Source organism: Macaca mulatta, chromosome 8, assembly GCF_049350105.2.
Source record: "Macaca mulatta isolate MMU2019108-1 chromosome 8, T2T-MMU8v2.0, whole genome shotgun sequence".
NCBI lineage: Eukaryota > Metazoa > Chordata > Mammalia > Primates > Cercopithecidae > Macaca > Macaca mulatta.
In genome coordinates, this window is record NC_133413.1 from 98876974 (window position 1) to 98897493 (window position 20520).

Consider the following 20520-nt stretch of genomic DNA (forward strand, 5'->3'; position numbering starts at 1 on the left):
GGTGCTTATGAACAATTTTTGTGTTAAAATGTCCCATTCACTAAAATATAACTACTAATGATACTTTTATTGAGTATTCATTCAAGCCACTCAGATGGCTAATGGTATTTGGAGGCAGCATTATCGTGTGATAACATAGCTACTCATGGTAATTCAGTGTGGGCATATAAACTTTATTTTTGTGTTAAACTCTTCAATTCACTGACAGAAAGCTGAGAAAAGCATATTTTTATGCTTAATATTGCCTCAGTTTTAGTTATTTACACTACAATAACAATAAATATAACTCACATAAACAAAAGCCTTCTGGAATCCTCAATATTTTTAAGAAGACTGCTTTGGTCAGGCATGGTGGCTCAATGATATAATCCCAACACTTTGGGAGACCAAGGTGGGGGATTACTTAGGTCCAGGAGTTCAAGACCAGCCTCAGCAGCAAATATTCATAAAGTTATAAGGGCTGTCAATGGTGTTAAGATAACATAGGCAAGAAGAAAAGGGAACAATATTGCAATGCATAGTTTTATATTTCACTTCTTTTCAGAAAAGAATTTTGTATAGCATTCATGGTTCTATACAGAAAAAGCTAATATATACCTCTACAATGATTGTTGGATGTTCCCAGAAAATATGACCAAAGATACATTTGTTTTTAAATGGTTAAATTTTGGAATATCTGTTTTTTAAAAAGAAAATAAAATGCTGAGTAAATGAATCACTACAGAAATTAAAATCTAGATGTAAGAATGGAAGACGAGTGTAGTGCAAAGAGATTTGAAACACAACTGAAATAAGAGAGCATATGTCACTACAAATCCTACAGACATCGAAAAAATAATATGGAGACATTATGGCAGCAAATCCAATAACTTTGATGAAATGGAAGAATTCCTTTAGATACATAACTTACCCCCAAATAATACACATAAATAAATCAGAATAACCCAATATCTATTATAGTGCTTGAATTTGTTAAATAATTTCTAATAAAGACAATTGCAGGTCCTGACTTTTTCACAGCAGAATTCCATCAAACATGTAAGGAAGAAATAACACCAAACTTACACAAACTCTTTCAGAATATATAGGAGTAATAAACAATTGCTAATGAATTTTATTAAGTCAACATAACCTTGATACATAATCTGATAAAGACATTACAGGGAAAAAAATGGTAGGTTAATATAAACACACAAAAAAAACTTAAAATACATTAGTAAATTAAATGCAGCAATACATAAGAAGAGTATTATACCATGATCAGCTGGAGTTTATCCTGGGAATAAAAGATTGGTTTAACATTTGAAAATATGATTACTAGTATACAACTTCAGATTGGAATGATATCATTCCATATTGGTTAATAATATATTGACCTCAATTAACATTTTCAATGGGAAATTATGCAAACATAACAAAGTAAAGAAGGCTTGAAAACATATGGCTCAAGGAAGGCGAATGTCAAACACTGTAGATTCTGAGGTTTACCCTACCTGTAAAGTAACAGAATTAGCCTGCCGGAGTTTCAAGTATGCTTGTAGAAGACATGATACTCCTGGATCACATGCTAAAGAATTTTATAAAACTTTCAAAGACCCACTATATTCTCCAGTCTGGCTCATGTGGGCCACTAGAAGGAGCATTGCTGAGCTGTAGATTTCTCACTAAGCGGTTATTATCTTTATGATCTGGGGTCATTTTAATACAACAAGAGATCCTAAGTTATGGAAAGAGAATTAAGTTTGAGGTCCTTAGACCATTTTTGTGTGTGTGTGTTTTTTTTGTTTTTGTTTTTGTTTTTTTGCCTAGGTTGTCACCTGGAGGATGTAACAACAAGCAAACCCAAATGTGTTTTCCTGAAACTAGTTATCACCAAAATAAGCTCATATACTCCCCCAACCTTTCATTCTCATGATTATCTTGAACATTTCGAAAAGGGGATTAACTCTTTCTGGAGACAGCTACATTCAATAACCAAAGTCTCTAATATGGTTTGGACATTTGTCCCTTCCAATCACATGTGGAATCACATGTGGAAATATGATTCCCAATGTTTGAGGTGTGGCATTGTGGGAGGTGATTAGAACATGGTGGTGGACCCCTCACGAATGGTTTAGCACCACTCCCTTGGTAATAAGTGAGTTCTCGCTCCATTAGTTTATGTGAGATCTGGTTGTTTAAAAGTCTTGGACTTCCTCCCTCTGTCTCTCTCTCTCTCGCTCCTCTTCTCACCATGTGACGTACCTGCTCCCACTTCACCTTCTGCCATGACTGGAAGCTACCAGAGTTCTTCATCAGAAGGTTAGCAGATGTTGGTGACATACTTCCTGTAAAACTTGCAGAACTATAATCTAGTTAAACCTCTTTTCTTTATACATTTTTAAATACCTAGCCTCAGGTATTTCTTTATAGCAAAGCAAAAATGGCCAAACATAGTTCCTTTATGAGTTGTGTAGACCAGGACAAGGTGAGGTGAGAAATGTAGTGTTGAAATATTTTTCAGTTGATTTTCACGGGCATGTTTTCAACACTTGAAAATAGTTGATATGTGGATAGAGGAAGCATAGAAGGTGGATGGAATACCTTGACAATCAGCTCATTGTTGAGTGGCTGTTGTAAATAAAACACACTTATTACAAATGGCCCAAAATCATGGGGCAGATTAGTTTCAAGACTCACAATGACGTGGGTGGAATCATATTATTGGACTGAAACAGCTATACCATATACTGAAAAAGTGTCATCATTAATGAGATACTGCCAATAGCCCATTAAAGGATTCAAAGGTCTGATGTGGTCAATCCTCCAGGAATGAATGAGGCCAATCAATACTCCTTACCCTGTGCCATATAGCCTTTCTCATTATGAAACAATTGGGTTAATTATTGGGAGGAATTACACATCTAGCATTCAGTGACAGCTTTTGCTTCAGAAACATACAGTCCTTCATTTAATACACAGGCTGTGATGGTAGATGTATTGTCATACTTAGTATGATGATGGATTCAGGCAGGAATGGTGGCAATCTGGATATTGCAGGCTCATTCAGTAGCTTCATTCCACTCAATCTTATCAGAGAATAGCTCCTTACCATGGGCATTTACATGAGTGACCCAGATGGTTTGAACAGCAGCTGTAATTTGTTTCTAAATTTCATGGACCCCAAGAGGGAATTCTTTAATCTGCCAGTCTCCTTTTACAACTGGAAGACCAAATATCTAGGCTATTGGCATAGCCAAAGCCAGTAAAACTATCACACAATTCATCAAGAAGAGCACTGGGAGAACTAAGAAAACACCTTGAATTTTCCTGCTGAGCAGTGTGACCATATTTGTTTTCAGTGCTGTGTAGCTGATGCTGAAGTCCGGACAGCTATGACAGCCCATTGAATACATTGGAGTTTAGCTCACCTGAAACGTTAGTGAGCTATGCTTTTGTTTCAGGTGGAAGTGAGGAAAAATGTTTTCCTCAAAGTGCTCTTCAAAGTGATGCACCTGTTAGCTGTTTTAGAGCGGCAATTGTTTTGCCCAAAGGAGGAAATAGAGATGAACACTTAACCTTTGGAAGTAATCACCTGGCTACAGACAATTCCCCCACCCCCATAATTAACCCTGTGGCTGAAGGCTTCTGCCATATTTATAAATCAACTATATCCATTGAACTCAGGGATATCTAGTCTTGATATCCTCTTGATCTAACATCTGGCATTATTTTATCCAAAGGAATGGATTAAAAGAAAAGCATATTTGAATTTCAGATACATCTGAAATACATAATAAGATAATTAAGACTGCATAATTTTTGGTTGAAAAGATCTCTCTCTCTCTCTCTCTACATGTAAGACTTAGAGTAAAATCAAGTAATTTTTCTCAGTTATATATCCTTAGAAATACCATTAATGATTTACAAATTGATAGCCATATCTTTGATTTTTAAATTTACAGCATTGTAACTTTAAAAAAAATGCATAATATTGGCCAGGTGTGGTGACTCACACCTGTAATCCCAGCACTTTGAGAGGCCAAGGTGGGTTGATCACCTGAGGTCAGGAGTTCGAGACCAGCCTGGCCAACATGGTGAAACCCCGTCTCTACTAAAAACATAAAAACCAGCCGGGCATGGTGGTGGGTGGCTGTAATCCCAGCTACTAGGGAGGCTGAGTCAGGAGGATCGCTTGAACCCAGGAGATGGAGGTTGCAGTGAGCCGACATGGTGTCACTGCACTCCAGTCTCAGCAACAGAGTGAGACTCTGTCTCAAAAAAATAAATAAATAAATAAATGAGTAATATTTAGAGTCTACTATTATAATAAATAGGTAGTTTTACCCTTCTAAGAAGCGGGGAGTGGGGGGCATAAACAGTGTCCCATTTGTCTTGGAGTGACCCTTCTGCTTTATGAATTGGACATTGGGTTAGGGTGCTAGCCTCAGATCTTTCTGACTTTTCCTGTCTAGAGTTGAACTTCTGCTCTATGAGCAAGCTGAAGCGGTGGTGATTAGAGCGTCAGTATTCTTGGCCAGCTGTACCTAGAATATAGCCTCCACCCTATAAGTGGGACTGGGCGGTTGAAGGAATCCCATAACCACTCAGTTGCCTTCACCTGGAATTTAACCTTTGCAACGTGGAACATGGGCGATGAGAAATGCTAGCAGTTTGTCCCTCCTGGAGAGACACTGTAGCCCTTGCCTGGAAGCTGGGCCAAGAGGGAGCCTCATCTCATCCACATCCACCAGGAGTGATTTCTGTCATGTTGAGTAGGTAGGAGGGTGCGAAGAGGTGGGTGGCTCACTTTTTCAAATGCCATAGACTTTTATTGAGATTTAGGAGATAGCCTCAAATTAGTGTTTCTTCATTAAATGTTTGCCCATAGGAAATACTTGAGAGACTTTATTTTTTAATTTATATATACATTTTATTTTATTTGTTTTTAGAGACAGGGTCTCACTATGTTGCCCAGGCTTATCTAGAACTCCTGGGCTCAAGCAATCTTTTTGCCTCGACTTTGCAAAGCACTGAGATTACAGGTGTGAGCCACCATGATTGGCCTGTTTTTTTCATTTTCTTCAAATAATTTTTTATCAATTATGTTTGGTTTGCCAGGGATTAGGCCTGTGGAGCTCCTCACACTGCCATTCCTGTCCTGTAGTCTCCTATATTCTTGAATGATTACTTGAGGTGGATGCTCTTTCTCTCATAATTTAACATTGCTGTTCTTTTTTTTTTTGTAATCTTGGAAGTTGCAATGTATTATGAAGCCAACCTGGAATTATATTACTTTCTCTTTTGTATGTGACTTTTATCTTTGCATTGATGCTTATAAATTTTTTCTTTTCCTTTAAATGTATTAACTTTGCCAATGAGTATGTTAAGTGTAATTCTTCTATAGTATTTATGTGTATCAATGTATGACTCTTTCTTTCAAAAATTCCATCCTCTTACTGTTCTATATGCAAATATAGAAAATTATGATTTTACTTCAGTTAGCCTTTCATTGAGTGACTACTACACATATGTTTGGCACTAGAGTGGTAAGTGTTATGAAAATAGGCTAATAGAACAGGATTACACTTTTACTTTAGAATGGGCACATAATAGACTCGATTATGAAGAGACTTTATTTTTGTGGATGGATAAAGGATAAGTAGCAAGCCATTCATACCACAAGCAAAGCCATGTTCTAAGTTGATGTACGTGTGGCACTGGGTCCGAGTTGGGATACTGGAGTATTTTAAGAACAGAAAGAAGGCTGGTATGGCTAAGACATACTGGTGTGGAGAAAAACAGATACAAGGAGATGTCAGAAATGTGGTCTCAGGTAATTATTCAGGAAAGTTTGGCAAACTATAGCCCATAGACCAAATCTGGCCTGCTACCTGACGTTATATGGCTGTCTGTCAAGTAAGAATAGTTTTTCTATTTTTTAATGATGGAGAAAATAAAAAGAAGAAGAATATTTTGTGAAATGTAAAAATTTTATAAAATTTAAATTTCATTGCTCATCAATAAAACTGTATTGGAAGACAGCCATACCCATTTGTTGGCACATCATCTCTGCCTACTTTTTTGCTACAATGATACGACCATAGGGCCTGCAAAGCTTCTATTTACTGTTTGGCTTTTTCCAGAAATAAAAAGTCTGCTGACTCCTGATTTAGGGCATTCTCAGGTCACTAGGGAGAATGGACTTAATTTTAAATTAAATGGAAAGTTTTTAGAGGATTTAAAGTAAGAAGATAGTGATCTGATTTGCTGATGTGCAAAGTGGATTGTAGTTGAAGGAGCTGGAGAAAGTAGATGCTGGGAGAGTAAATAGGGTGCAAATATAGTAAAGCAGTACTTGTAAATGAGAGATGATTGTGATGTATAAGAGGGCTGTGTGAGAGGGGCTGAGCGGACACTGACAGAGATTTGAGATGTGTTAGAAATAGAAACCATAGAACTTAAGATGGATTAAACATAGGTGGATGAAGGAATGGGAGGAATCACAGATGAACCTTGGTTTGGTTTGAGTAGTGGGTAGGGAAAAACGAAAGTTTTAATTTGGAGATAGTGTACAAAGGCCATGAGGTGGAAATTTTAAGTAGGCCATTGGTTATATGAGTTTAGTTTATGGGGAATGAGTTAGCTTGAGATATGAATATTTGAGTTGTCAGCACAGAAGTGGTATTTATGGGAATAGATGAGCTCATCTGGGCAGAGAAGGGAACAAGGAAGAGAAGGCTCAGGATCGACTCTTGAATTAAGCCAAACTGGGAAATAGGCAAATTCCTGTCACTGTCTCAAACAGCAAATGTAGAAAATTAATTAATTCCTTTTAGTTATTTAAATTCATCAGACTACTTCAGTTTTCTAAGCTGTTAGTATACCATGGCTCTAGATTTAAAGGTGAGAGTACATGTTAAATATTAACCGACAATAGGCCACTGTAAAGAGGAACTTGTCGGCCACATTTTCATCTATATAGGGGTCAGTGGTTTTTTAAAGAAGCAAAAATCAAAACAAGTATTTCCTGATGGTGTTGTTAAAATGAGTTTATAATTATTTAAGTTTAGTTTGCTGGCTCTTATTTACTTCGCATTCATCAATGCATTTTAAGATATTTATTTTTTCCTGTCTCACCTTCCGGGTGCTCTAGCTGAAGACTAAGGAACAGAGGGAGAGGAGATAGAGCTTAATGTACCTGGGAAATAAGAGATAAATAGTCTACCTCTGAGAAGGGGACATGGTGCCTTTAGGGGAATGCCATTTCAGCTTAAATAAGAAGGCTTGGAGAAAGTCAAATAAAAGATTGTACAGATAGAGGAGTTTGCTGGCTCAGACATGCAGTACCTGAGGGCACAGTAAGAGAAGAAAAGGGTTAAGGGAATAAGTCTGATAAAAGGATGGAGACAACAAATTGAGAATTAAAGTCCTAGTGAAAATGAATGTCCAGGGAACCTGAGGTTTCTGACTTTGCCAGAGATGAACAGCGAAGCCAGCATTCATCCTGATTAGTCAGGCCAACAAAGTATGGGTTATTCAGGCCATATTCTTATTAATCAACTTGGTTGCAAGGGTCACTTTGTGATGGGCTCTCTGGAAGGTACTATTCCTTCCTTTAGTCTTAAAGATGTAGGAGTAGTAATGCTATTTTTAAAGCACAAATTAAGGGGTGTTTTCTTTGTTTCTTACAAGAATTGGGTGGAGTTGATCGTGGCAGTAGGGGTCATTTTTTGCCTGCTGTATTCTCTTAATTAAAAAAAATATATATGTATTTTGGCATAGGCCCCATGCTGCTTATTCATCATTTTTGAAATGGGACAGGGGCATAAGCCATGGCACTTAGCAATTTAAATTTATAAACCTGGAGTAAATGAATTTTTAAACAAGTATTCCATAATTATTGGTGTTTCCTCCTTCAGGAAAATAAAATCAGTGGGTGAACCCCCACGTAGCAGATTCTCCTTGTTATGTTTATTTCTGCCCCTCTGACTCTGAATCACAACTGCCTGAGTGGTTACTTTTTCCCTTACCCTTTTACCTGAGCTCCTCCAGTTGTTTCTCCAGAGTCAGAGGAGGGAATGTGGAAAGTAGAGATAGCTTGTATAGCATTTCTGCTTTAGCCCTGCTCTTCTGCTATTCTGAAGCTGGAACTTTGTCTTTTCAAGCATGTCCTCTGCTTCTCCCATGGTCCACCAATTCTGTCAGAACCATTATTCCAAGTAAGAAGCATTCCTTGACTAGCTTTTCAGACTTTTGATGGAATCTGTCCCTTAAGTGAAATCTGAGCAGGTATTTGGTGGAAGGAAGACTAGAAATGCCTTTTCTACTCCGTATCTATAGCATCTGATAGTTTTACCAATTCCTCATCACCTGGTCGAAAGCCCACCAAATTTGAAAAAGATTTCCTTTTTGTAGTTTTTAAGTTGGTGACATGAATCTTTCCTCATTCCAATACTTTTGACAATTTTTGTTGTATTTGGTGGGTTCCAGATTAGTATCTAGACCAAAAATATCATCTGCCAGAGATTCTAAGAGTAGAGACATAGTACAGGGTAATGGTCAAGAAAAAAGATTCTGGAGAGACAGACTGACTGGATTTCAGTCATAACTGCAACCCTTTAACTCTGCAGTCTCAGAAACCAACTTGTATTGTCTCTCTTTGCCTCGGTTTCTTATATATGCAAAAGTATAATGAGAGTATCGGTATTATAATATTGTTATAGAGATTAAATATACATGCAGACACACACACACACACACACACACATATATATACATATAAAATTTAGACCAGCACCTGGCATACAAGAAGCACCATATCATTGTTAAATGTTGTATTATTATTGCTATTGCTATTATTATTATACTTTAAAATTAATTCTATAGTGGTATTGCTTAACTTTAATTTTCTGTTTCAGTTACTTATTTCAATTTCTCTAACTGAACTGTAACTTCCCCTTCAGGGAGAAAGAACCATATCTTATTTTGCTGTCTAATTTCCACAGTGCTTGCTATAATATATTTCATGTTGTTGGCAATTCACAAATGTTTGTTGTATTAAAATGAATTGAGAGTCTCGGACAATCTAAATTTATTGAAAATCTGATCATACATATTTTTAAAGGTCCTTCTTAGTCTGTACAACTAGTAACTTTGTTCTCTAAGCCTTTTAAAACTAATGACATAGGAAATAATATATAGGAACAATAAAATGGAAAGTCAGTAACATTTTATTTTCCCTTTAGTGTTTGACTAGGTATAAAATATACATCACAGGTGTTACCTTTAAAGACTATCTATAATTATTTGCTAAAATTTTTTATAAAAGGAAGACATTTTTGGTTTTGGATTTTTTTCTGTCCTGGTAAAAGTGGTTTTACAGAGATTTGCCAATTAGGAAATCATCAGAGAAGTGAAAATGAGTTAATTATATCATTTTTGTTCTAAAAGCATTAGCTTTTAGCCAATTTTAGATTAGCTGTCTTTCTGGCCTCAAAATATTGAGTAACTGTCCCAGTAAACAGATATTTCAAAAGAAATGGAACATTATTAGAGCCAAATAATTGGCCTTCATTTTGCTTACCATGCATAGAGTTTAGTACAACTTAGTTCATGTCTGAATGCTATAAGACTTACCGATACTATTCCAATGTCTAGGTGTGATAATATGTTAATTTGCTTTTTTTTTTTTTTCTTTTGAGATGAAGTCTTGCTCTGTTGCTCAGGCTAGAGTGTAGTAGTGCAGTCTCAGCTCACTGGAGTGTATGGCGTGATCTTGGTTCACTGCAACCTCCACCTCCCCAGTTCAAGTGATTCTCCTGCCCCAGACTCCCAAGTAACCAGGATTACAGGCACGTGCCACCATACCCAGCAACTTTTTGTATTTTTAGTAGAGACAGGGTTTCACCATGTTGGCCAGGCTGGTCTGGAACTCCTGACCTTATGTGACCCTCCTGCCTCGGCCTCCCAAAGTGCTGGGATTACAGGCATGAGCCACTGCACCTGGTCCTGTGTTCGTTTTTATCTGTCTGTAATTTTTGCTTGCAGGAAGACATTTATTTGTATTTTGTTGCAGGTTGAATTATGTCCTCCAAATATTTTTATGTTGAAGTCCTAACCCCTGCTACCTCAGAGCATAACCTTGTTTGGTATTGAGTTCTTTGCAGATCTGATTAGTTAAGATGAAGTCATACTTAAGTGGATTCCAACATGTCTAGAGTCCTTATGAAAGCAAGAAATTTGGGCCATGGACAAACACAAACAGAGGAAGAATGCCATGCGATGATTGTAGTTGTATTGCCATGAGCCAAGGAATTACTAAAAGTTAGGAGAGACTTCTGGAACAGACCCTTTTCTAGTGACTTCAGAGGGAGGATGGCCCTACCAATGCATTGATTTCAAACTTTAAGCTCCAGAACTGTGAGACAGTAAGTCATGTTTTACGCCACTCCGTGTGTGGTACTTTGTTATAGCTGTCCTCGCAAACAAATGCACCTGTCATGTGTAACTATGCAATTAGTTATATGTTTTTTGATGTGCTTTACATGTTATATAGGCAAACAATCACTGCCTTCTGGATTGTGAAAGACTCACAACTGACTTGTTATCAAATACATCCAATATTCTCCGAGCTGTAGGTCAGTAGCACAAGTCTCCTTAATTAACCTCTTGGCCAAAGCCCCAGCTGGTCCTTCTCAACAGGAGATGCGTTTCAGTTACCCCCATGATTGTTTGAGAGCTGAAGCTCTTCCTTAGGCACTTCCACAGTATTTTGCTTTGTATTGGGTTTCTTTACATTTTTGTTAGATTGCTTTTGTTGGGTAGAAAACATAAGAATTTTTTTTTAAAATGACAATTTTCACATTGTTTTATTTTATATTATTTTATTATTTTTTGAGACAAAATCTCGCTCTGTTAGCCAGGTTGGAGTGCAGTGGCATGATCTCGGCTCACTGCAACCTCCATCTCCTGAGCTCAAGCAATTCTCCTGCCTCAGCCTCCCCAGTAGCTGGGATTACAGGTGCGTGCCACCATGCCTGGCTAATTTTTGTATTTTTAGTAGAGACGGAGTTTCACTATGTTGACCAGGCTGGTCTCAAACTCCTAACCTCAGGTAATCCACCCGCCTCAGTCTCCCAAAGTGCTGGCATGGCCCACTGTATCCAGCCTGTTTTATTTTTAAAAGCCCAGCAAATCCACTCTGACAATCTGAGTCAGTGATAACAAAGAGATGTATCTACCTCAAATTCATGTAACTTCATTATTTTCCTTTTGTTTTCTTACATAGAATATGAGGATATATACTCATCTTAGGAGACGAAGATACGTATATGTATATGATAACACTATTTTCTGTATAGTTATAAGAAAACCTTGAGAAGTATTAATTTTAAAAGTTTAATAATGTCTCCATGTCATAAGGGTTGCTGTTGAATGTAACATGACTATTTCAAGTGGCTTTTGCACATTTGAGAAGTATGTTTCAGTTTGAATCTCTAACTACCTCAATTCACAGTGTCATTCATTTTGAGCTACTTAAAATTTGAGCTACAGTTATGTACACCTGGAGTCTTGTCATTTCACTTTTTTTTTTTTTTTTTTTGAGACAGAGTTTCACTCTTGTTGCCCAGGCTGGAGTGCAATGGCATGATCTTGGCTCACCACAACCTCCGCCTCCCGGGTTCAAGTGATTTTTCCTGCCTCAGCCTCCCGAGTAGCTGGGATTACAGGGATCCACCACCATGCCTGGCTAATTTTGTATTTTTAGTAGAGACAGGGTTTCTTCATGTTGGTCAGGCTGGTCTCGAACTCCTGACCTCAGGTGATCCGCCCACCTAGGCCTACCAAAGTGTGTGGATTACAGGCGTGAGCCACCACACCCAGCCATCATTTCACATTTTTAATGCTGATAAGATAAAGCAGTAAATTAAGAAGTAGAGTAAAAGCATCTTCTTGTAGTTGGACCAGCCATCACTATCTACTTCGACTCTTCTGGAAAATATTTAGAGGAGAAATAGAAAGCCAGGATATGAAGTAAATTATAAATAGGTGGTTCATACCTATGTCAGTTTCAAGGAAGGGAAGTTGCCTTTCTTGTAAATACATGTCTATACTGCTCTTGAAAAAGAAGAGAGGAAATACAAGCATCCACTGAAAAGGTTCTTTTTTTGTTAACATTGTGCTGGTTTTCATGACCTAATTCTAGGTATTTCCTTATGTAGTGGGGCAATCCATTCTACACAGTGCTTGAGGGCTTAATGAACATTTTGCTGACTAGTAGCTATGACAAGACATGCTTTGGAATTTGTTAAGAGGGCTGAAACACTTCATTGGGAGTTGTGAAGAAGACTAGAAGAGGCTTTGGAATTAGGGAAGTTAGGTTACCTAAAAATGCATGAATGGGGGTGTTTGCCGAGATCAGTGGAATAATTGTGAAAAGCACCAGGACTTCTTAATGGTCATGAAATAGTAGACCAATATATTTCATGACCATTATGTGCGTGTGTGTGTGTCTGTGTGTGTGTGTGTGTGTGTGTTCTCATGTTAGTATGTATCTAGAAAATGAATATTATAAAATACAATTCTGAAAACTCAATAAATGGTTTCATATATTATAAATGTAAATCTATTCCATGTTCATTATGGATACAATTATAGCATAAATAACACATATATTTTGAATACAGTGGTTCCTTTTTATCTGCAGGGGATACATTCCAAGACTTCTAGTGAATATATGTATACCCTATATATTCTATATTTTCCCCTATATATTCAAATCTATGATAAAGTTTAACTTATAAATTAGGTATACTAAGAGATTAACAGTGCTAACTGCTACTAATAAAATATAGCAATTTTATGTGAATTTGACCTCTCTCTGTCAAAATGATACATTGTTACTGTACTTGCCTATTTTCATACTTCTGTTGATAGGAGAAACTGAAATGCAAAAAGCAAAACTGCAGGTAAGCAGGAGCAACTGTACTGCTTGCTATCAAGACAACTGCAATTACAAATTTTCCCTACTTACAGAAGAAAATTATAGTATGAAGACTAAGATTTTTCCTGGAGAATGTGTAAAGTGCTATTTTAATTCAGAATCTCCATCTACTAAACCATTTTTACCGGAGATGTCACATAAAATAAAATTGGGTAGTTTGGGTTTCATTTCTGTTCTGGTCTCACCCCAACTTCTGTTAAACATTCTAAATGTTAAACAGCTCCAAAATTACCAAAATTATTGACAGTAGAATGATAGCAATTTATGTCTAGGCATTTGTAGAATCAATTAATTGAGCCAATTCTTGGGAAAGATGGGCCTAAGTAGATTTTTCGGAATGTATATAACATATTTAATTAATTTACTTTTCTCATATTTTTAAAATAATTCATGTAAAGACTGTAAGGACTGATTTATCTAAGAAAACGTTATTATCTGTAAGATAACTGAGAGTTGATTATTGTAAAAGAAAATACTATGGAATCATTTACATTTCAAAAACTTTTGTCTGAAGCAATAGGTAATAGTTATTTACAAGCCCAGATACTTTTTTTCTGGTATCCATTTTGTTTGTCCTTTTATTATTGTCTCTTTATCTTTCACTTCCTTTTCCTCTTTGTTTTTACCCTGTTTATTTTCCTATTATGTAGTAAGTGTTCTGTAAATATCCACAGAATGAAGCTGGTTTCTTCTAATGCCAGTTCACAGTCATGAAAGTCTTTGAAAGTGTTGTCTTTCAAAGGAAATACTTTTCTTTTAAAGTTAGTGAGAATTCCGAGGCAGCGATTTCCCCAAGGAGAGTGGAACATTTAAACATTTCCCTTAGCATGTAATTGTTCATGAATGCACGAGAATTTCTGTGCTCTTCTTCTTTGATCTCCCTTTCTCATTGATTTTTGTAAGTAGTTGAACAGTCTAGCATTTAACTCTTACAAATTTGCCAAAGTGCAAGCTTTGCACAGTTTGCATGCAATAATTACTTTTTAGCTTCTTAATGCAGTCTCATTATGTAGAATTATTTTCCCTTTTTAAATAATAGTAATGATTCATTTCCTAAACTAAAGTTATTTCAAAATGATTTCACCAAAAAATTATTAAAGGTAATCATTCTGATAATGTTTCCATAGCTGAGAGGTAAGTTTTAGAGATTAGAAAGAAAAGAAAAAGGTTGATTTCATTTTCTTCTGTGTACACTTTACACAACACTAATTTTTGCTTAGGACAAAGATTCTTTGCTTGACCAAAATTTAGTTGGGATCCTGAATCTTCTCCTCATCCCATACATGCACTTTCTTGTAAATGCTGTTTTATCAAAGAACCCTGCAAAATTAGTTTAGCAAGAACTTCCACCCTAGATATGTGATCACCCTAGACATCTCATCAGGTTTCTCATCCTCCATCCCCCAGGTGATGCCTGTCTTAGGAGAATCCTGTTAGATGGAGTTAGCCAGAGTCTCCCTTCCCCTTGATGTTTCCCTTTAGTAATTTTTTCACCCACTGGTTCTCATCCTGCTTCTTGGCTATAAATCTTTACCCGGGAACTGTATTCTGAGTTGAGTCCAGTCTCTCTTCCCCATTGCAAAATACCATTTCAGTTATCCCTATACTTATTGTGATGGTCCTGAATAGTCTTCCTTGTTTTGCTTTAACAAGTATCAATAATAATTTTTCTTTAACACATTCCTAGTGAAAGAAATAAAGACACTAACATTGTCTATCTATGTGTTATTATTGTGTGTGTGTGTGTATGTGTGGACATCAAATTTTAATTGCTTTGGGTAAATACCAAGTACAACTACTGAATCATGTATTTAATTTTGTAAGAGACCACAAAACTGTCTTCCAAAGTGGCTGTTAAATTTTGCATTGCTACCAAGCAATGAATGAGTTCCTGTTGCTCCACATTCTTGCCAGCATTTGGTGGTGTAAGTATTCTGGATTTTGGGCATAGTAATAGGTATGTAATGGGATCTCATTGTTTCCGTTGGCACTTCCTTGATGACATATGAAATGAACATATTTCCATGTGCTTATTTGCCATTTTGTCTATCTTCTTTGGTAAGATATCTGTTAATGTCTTTGGTCCATTTTTTATTATATTATATTTTATTTTATTTTTCAGCATTTGGTTAACTTTATTTTTTTTTACCCATTTTTTTATTATTATTATTGTACTTTAAGTTCTAGGGTACATGTGCATAACGTGCAGGTTTGTTACATATGTATACTCGTGCCATGTTGGTGTGCTGCACCCATCAACTCATCAGCACCCATCAACTCGTCCTTTACATCAGGTATAACTCCCAATGCAATCCCTCCCCCCTCCCCCCTCCCCATAATAGGCCCCGGTGTGTGATGTTCCCCTTCCCGAGTCCAAGTGATCTCATTGTTCAGTTCCCACCTATGAGTGAGAACATGCAGTGTTTGGTTTTCTGTTCTTGCGATAGTTTGCTGAGAAGGATGGTTTCCAGATGCATCCATGTCCCTCCCTACAAAGGACACAAACTCATCCTTTTTTATGGCTGCATAGTATTCCATGGTGTATATGTGCCACATTTTCTTAATCCAGTGTGTCACTGATGGACATTTGGGTTGATTCCAAGTCTTTGCTATTGTGAATAGTGCCGCAATAAACATATGTGTGCATGTGTCTTTATAGCAGCATAATTTATAATCCTTTGGGTATATACCCAGTAATGGGATGGCTGGGTCATATGGTACTTCTAGTTCTAGATCCTTGAGGAATCACCATACTGTTTTCCACAATGGTTGAACTAGTTTACAATCCCACCAACAGTGTAAAAGTGTTCCTATTTCTCCACATCCTCTCCAGCACCTGTTGTTTCCTGACTTTTTAATGATTGCCATTCTAACTGGTGTGAGATGGTATCTCATTGTGGTTTTGATTTGCATTTCTCTGATGGCCAGTGATGATGAGCATTTTTTCATGTGTCTGTTGGCTGTATGCATGTCTTCTTTTGAGAAATGTCTGTTCATATCCCTTGCCCACTTTTTGATGGGGTTGTTTTTTTCTTGTAAATTTGTTTGAGTTCTTTGTAGGTTCTGGATATTAGCCCTTTGTCAGATGAGTAGATTGCAAAAATTTTCTCCCATTCTGTAGGTTGCTAGTTCACTGTGATGGTAGTTTCTTTTGCTGTGCAGAAGCTCTTTAGTTTAATTAGATCCCATTTGTCAATTTTGGCTTTTGTTGCCATTGCTTTGGGTGTTTTAGACATGAAGTCCTTGCCTATGCCTATGACTTGAATGGTATTACCTAGGTTTTCTTCTAGGGTTTTTATGGTATTAGGTCTAACATTTAAGTCTCTAATCCATCTTGAATTAATTTTCAGAAAAGAATAAAGAAAGGATCCAGTTTCAGCTTTTCTACTTATGACTAGCCAATTTGCCTGGCACCATTTATTAAATAGGGAATCCTTTCCCCATTTCTTGTTTTTCTCAGGTTTGTCAAAGATCAGATGGCTGTAGAGGTGTGGTATTATTTCTGAGGACTCTGTTCTGTTCCATTGGTCTATATCTCTGTTTTGGTACTATTACCATGCTGTTTTGATTACTGTAGCCTTGTAGTATAGTTTGAAGTCAGATAGCGTGATGGCACCAGCTTTGTTCTTTTGACTTAGGTTTATCTTGGCAATGCGGGCTCTTTTTTGGTTCCATATGAACTTTAAAGCATTTTTTTCCAATTCTGTGAAGAAACTCATTGGTAGCTTGATGGGGATGGCATTGCATCAATAAATAACCTTGGGCAGTATGGCCATTTTCACGATATTGATTCTTCCTATCCATGAGCATGGAATGTTCTTCCATTTGTTTGTGTCCTCTTTTATTTCACTGAGCAGTGGTTTGTAGTTCTCCTTGAAGAGGTCCTTTACATCCCTTGTAAGTTGGATTCCTGGGTATTTTATTCTCTTTGAAGCAATTGTGAATGGAAGTTCATTCATGATATGGCTCTCTGTTTGTCAGTTACTGGTGTATAAGAATGCTTGTGATTTTTGCATATTGATTTTGTATCCTGAGACTTTGCTGAAGTTTCTTATCAGCTTAAGGAGATTTGGGGCTGAGATAATGGGGTTTTCTAAATATACAATCATGTCATCTGCAAACAGGGACAATTTGACTTCCTCTTTTCCTAACTGAATACCTTTTCTTTCTTTCTCTTGCCTGATTGCCCTAGCCAGAACTTCCAACACTATGTTGAATAGGAGTGGTGAGAGAGGGCATCCCTGTCTTGTGCCAGGGATGAAGCCCACTTGATCATGGTGGATAAGCTTTTTCATGTGCTGCTGGATTCAGTTTTCCAATATTTTATTGAGGATTTTTGCATCGATGTTCATCAGGGATATTGGTCTAAAATTCTCTTTTTTTGTTGTGTCTCTGCCAGGCTTTGGTATCAGGATGATGTTGGCCTCATAAAATGAGTTAGGGAGGATTCCCTCTTTTTCTATTGATTGGAATAGTTTCAGAAGGAATGGTACCAGCTCCTCCTTGTACCTCTGGTAGAATTCAGCTGTGAATCCATCTGGTCCTGGACTTTTTTTGGTTGGTAGGCTATTAATTATTGCCTCAATTTCACAGCCTGCTATTGCTCTATTCAGGGATTCAACTTCTTCCTGGTTTAGTCTTAGGAGAGTGTAAGTGTCCAGGAAATTATCCATTTCTTCTAGATTTTCTCGTTTATTTGCATAGAGGTGTTTATAGTATTCTCTGATAGTAGTTTGTATTTCTGTGGGGTCGGTGGTGATATCCCCTTTATCATTTTTTATTGCATCTCTTTGATTCTTCTCTCTTTTCTTCTTTATTAGTCTTGCTAGCAGTCTATCAATTTTGTTGATCTTTTCAAAAAGCCAGCTCCTGGATTCATTGATTTTTTGGAGGGTTTTTTGTGTCTCTATCTCCTTTAGTTCTGCTCTGATCTTAGCTACTTCTTGCCTTCTGCTAGCTTTTTAATGTGCTTGCCCTTGCTTCTCTAGTTCTTTTAATTGTGATGTTAGGGTGTCAATTTTAGATCTTTCCAGCTTTCTCTTGTGGGCATTTAATGCTATAAATTTCCCTCTACACACTGCTTTAAATGTATCCCAGAGATTCTGGTATGTTGTATCTTTATTCTCATTGGTTTCAAAGAACATCTTTATTTCTGCCTTCAATTCGTTATGTACCCAGTAGTCATTCAGGAACAGGTTGTTCAGTTTCCATGTAGTTGAGCGGTTTTGATTTTCTTAGTCCTGAGTTCTAGTTTGATTGCACTGTGGTCTGAGAGACAGTTTGTTATAATTTCTGTTCTTGTACATTTGCTGAGGAGTGCTTTACTTCCAATTATGTGCTCAATTTTGGAATAAGTGTGATGTGGTACTGAGAAGAATGTATATTCTGTTGATTTGGGGTGGAGAGTTCTGTAGATGTCTATTAGGTCCACTTGGTGCAGAGATGAGTTCAATTCCTGGATCTCCTTGTTAACTTTCTGTCTCATTGAGCTGTCTAATGTTGACAGTGAGGTGTTGAAGTCTCCCATTGTTATTGTATGGGAGTCTAAGTCTCTTTGTAAGTCTCTAAGGACTTGCTTTATGAATCTCGATGCTCTTGTATTGGCTGCATATATATTTAGGATAGTTAGCTCTTCCTGTTGAATTGATCCCTTTACCATTATGTAATGGCCTTCTTTGTCTCTTTTGATTTTTGATGGTTTAAAGTCTGTTTTATCAGAGACTAGGATTGCAACCCCTTCTTTTTTTTGTTCTCCATTTGCTTGGTAGATATTCCTCCATCCCTTTATTTTGAACCTATGTGTGTCTCTGCATGTGAGATGGGTCTCCTGAATACAACAAACTGATGGATCTTGACTCTTTATCCATTTTGCCAGTCTGTGTCTTTTAATTGGAGCATTTAGTCCATTTACATTTAAGGTTAATATTGTTATGTGTGAACTTGATCCTGTCATTATGATATTAACTGGTTATTTTGCTCGTTAGTTGATGCAGTTTCTTCCTAGCATCGATGTTCTTTACATTTTGGCATGTTTTTGCAATGGCTGGTAATGGTTGTTCCTTTCCATGTTTAGTGCTTCCTTCAGGGTCTCTTGTAAGGCAGGCCTGATGGTCACATAACCTCTAAGCATTTGCTTATCTCTAAAGGATTTTATTTCTCCTTCACTTATGAAACTTAGTTTGGCTGGATATGAAATTCTGGGTTTAAAATTCTTTTCTTTAAGAATGTTGAATATTGGCCCCCACTCTCTTCTGGCTTGGAGAGTTTCTGCCGAGAGATCTGCTCTTAGTCTGATGGGCTTCCCTTTGTGTATAACCCGACCTTTCTCTCTGGCTGCCCTTAATAGTTTTTCCTTCATTTCAACTTTGGTGAATCTGATAATTATGTGTCTGGAGTTGCTCTTCTCAAGGAGTATCTTTGTGGTGTTCTCTGTATTTCCTGAATTTGAATGTTGGCCTGCCTTACTAGATTGGAGAAGTTCTCCTGGATGATATTCTTAAGAGTGTTTTCCAACTTGGTTCCATTTTCCCCCTCACTTTCAGCCACCCCAGTCAGACGTAGATTTGGTCTTTTCACATAATCCCATACTTCTTGAAGGCTTTGTTCATTTCTTTTTCCTCTTTTTTCTTTAGACTTCTCTTCTCGCTTCATTTCATTCATTTGATCCTCAATCGCTGATACTCTTTCTTCCAGTTGATCGAGTCGGTTACTGAAGCTTGTGCATTTGTCATGTATTTCTCGTGTCATGGTTTTTATCTCTGTCAGTTCGTTTATGGCTTTCTGTGCATTGATTATTCTAGTTATCCATTCTTCCATTCTTTTTTCAAGATTTTTATTTTCTTTGCACTGCGTACATAATTCCTCCTTTAGCTCTGAGAAGTTTGATGGATTGAAGCCGTCTTCTCTCAACTCGTCATTCTCCATCTGACTTTGATCCGTTGCTGGCGATGAGTTGCATTCCTTTGGAGGGGGAGATGCACTCTTATTTTTTGAATTTCCAGCTTTTCTGCCCTGCTTTTTCCCCATCTTTGTGGTTTTATCTGCCTGTGGTCTTTGATGATGGTGATGTACTGATGGGGTTTTGGTGTGTGTGCCCTTCCTGTTTGTTAGTTTTCCTTCTAACAATCAGGACCCTCAGCTGTAGGTGTGTTGGAGATTGCTTGAGGTCCACTCCAGACCCTGTTTGCCTGGGTATCAGCAGCAGAGACTGCAGAAGATAGAATATTGCTGAACAGCAAGTGTACCTCTCTGATTCTTGCTTTGGAAGCTTTGTCTCAGGGGTGTGCCCCGCCATGTGAGGTGTGGGGTGTCATTCTGCCCCTAGTGGGGGGATGTCTCCCAGTTAGGCTACTCAGGGGTCAGGGACCCACTTGAGCAGGCAGTCTGTCCCTTCTCAGATCTCAACCTCCCTGTTGGGAGATCCACCGCTCTCTTCAAAGCTGTCAGACAGGGTCGTTTGCGTCTGCAGAGGTTTCTGCTGCTTTTTTTTTTCTTTGTTTGTTTGTTTAGCTGTGCCCTGTCCCCAGAGGTGGAGT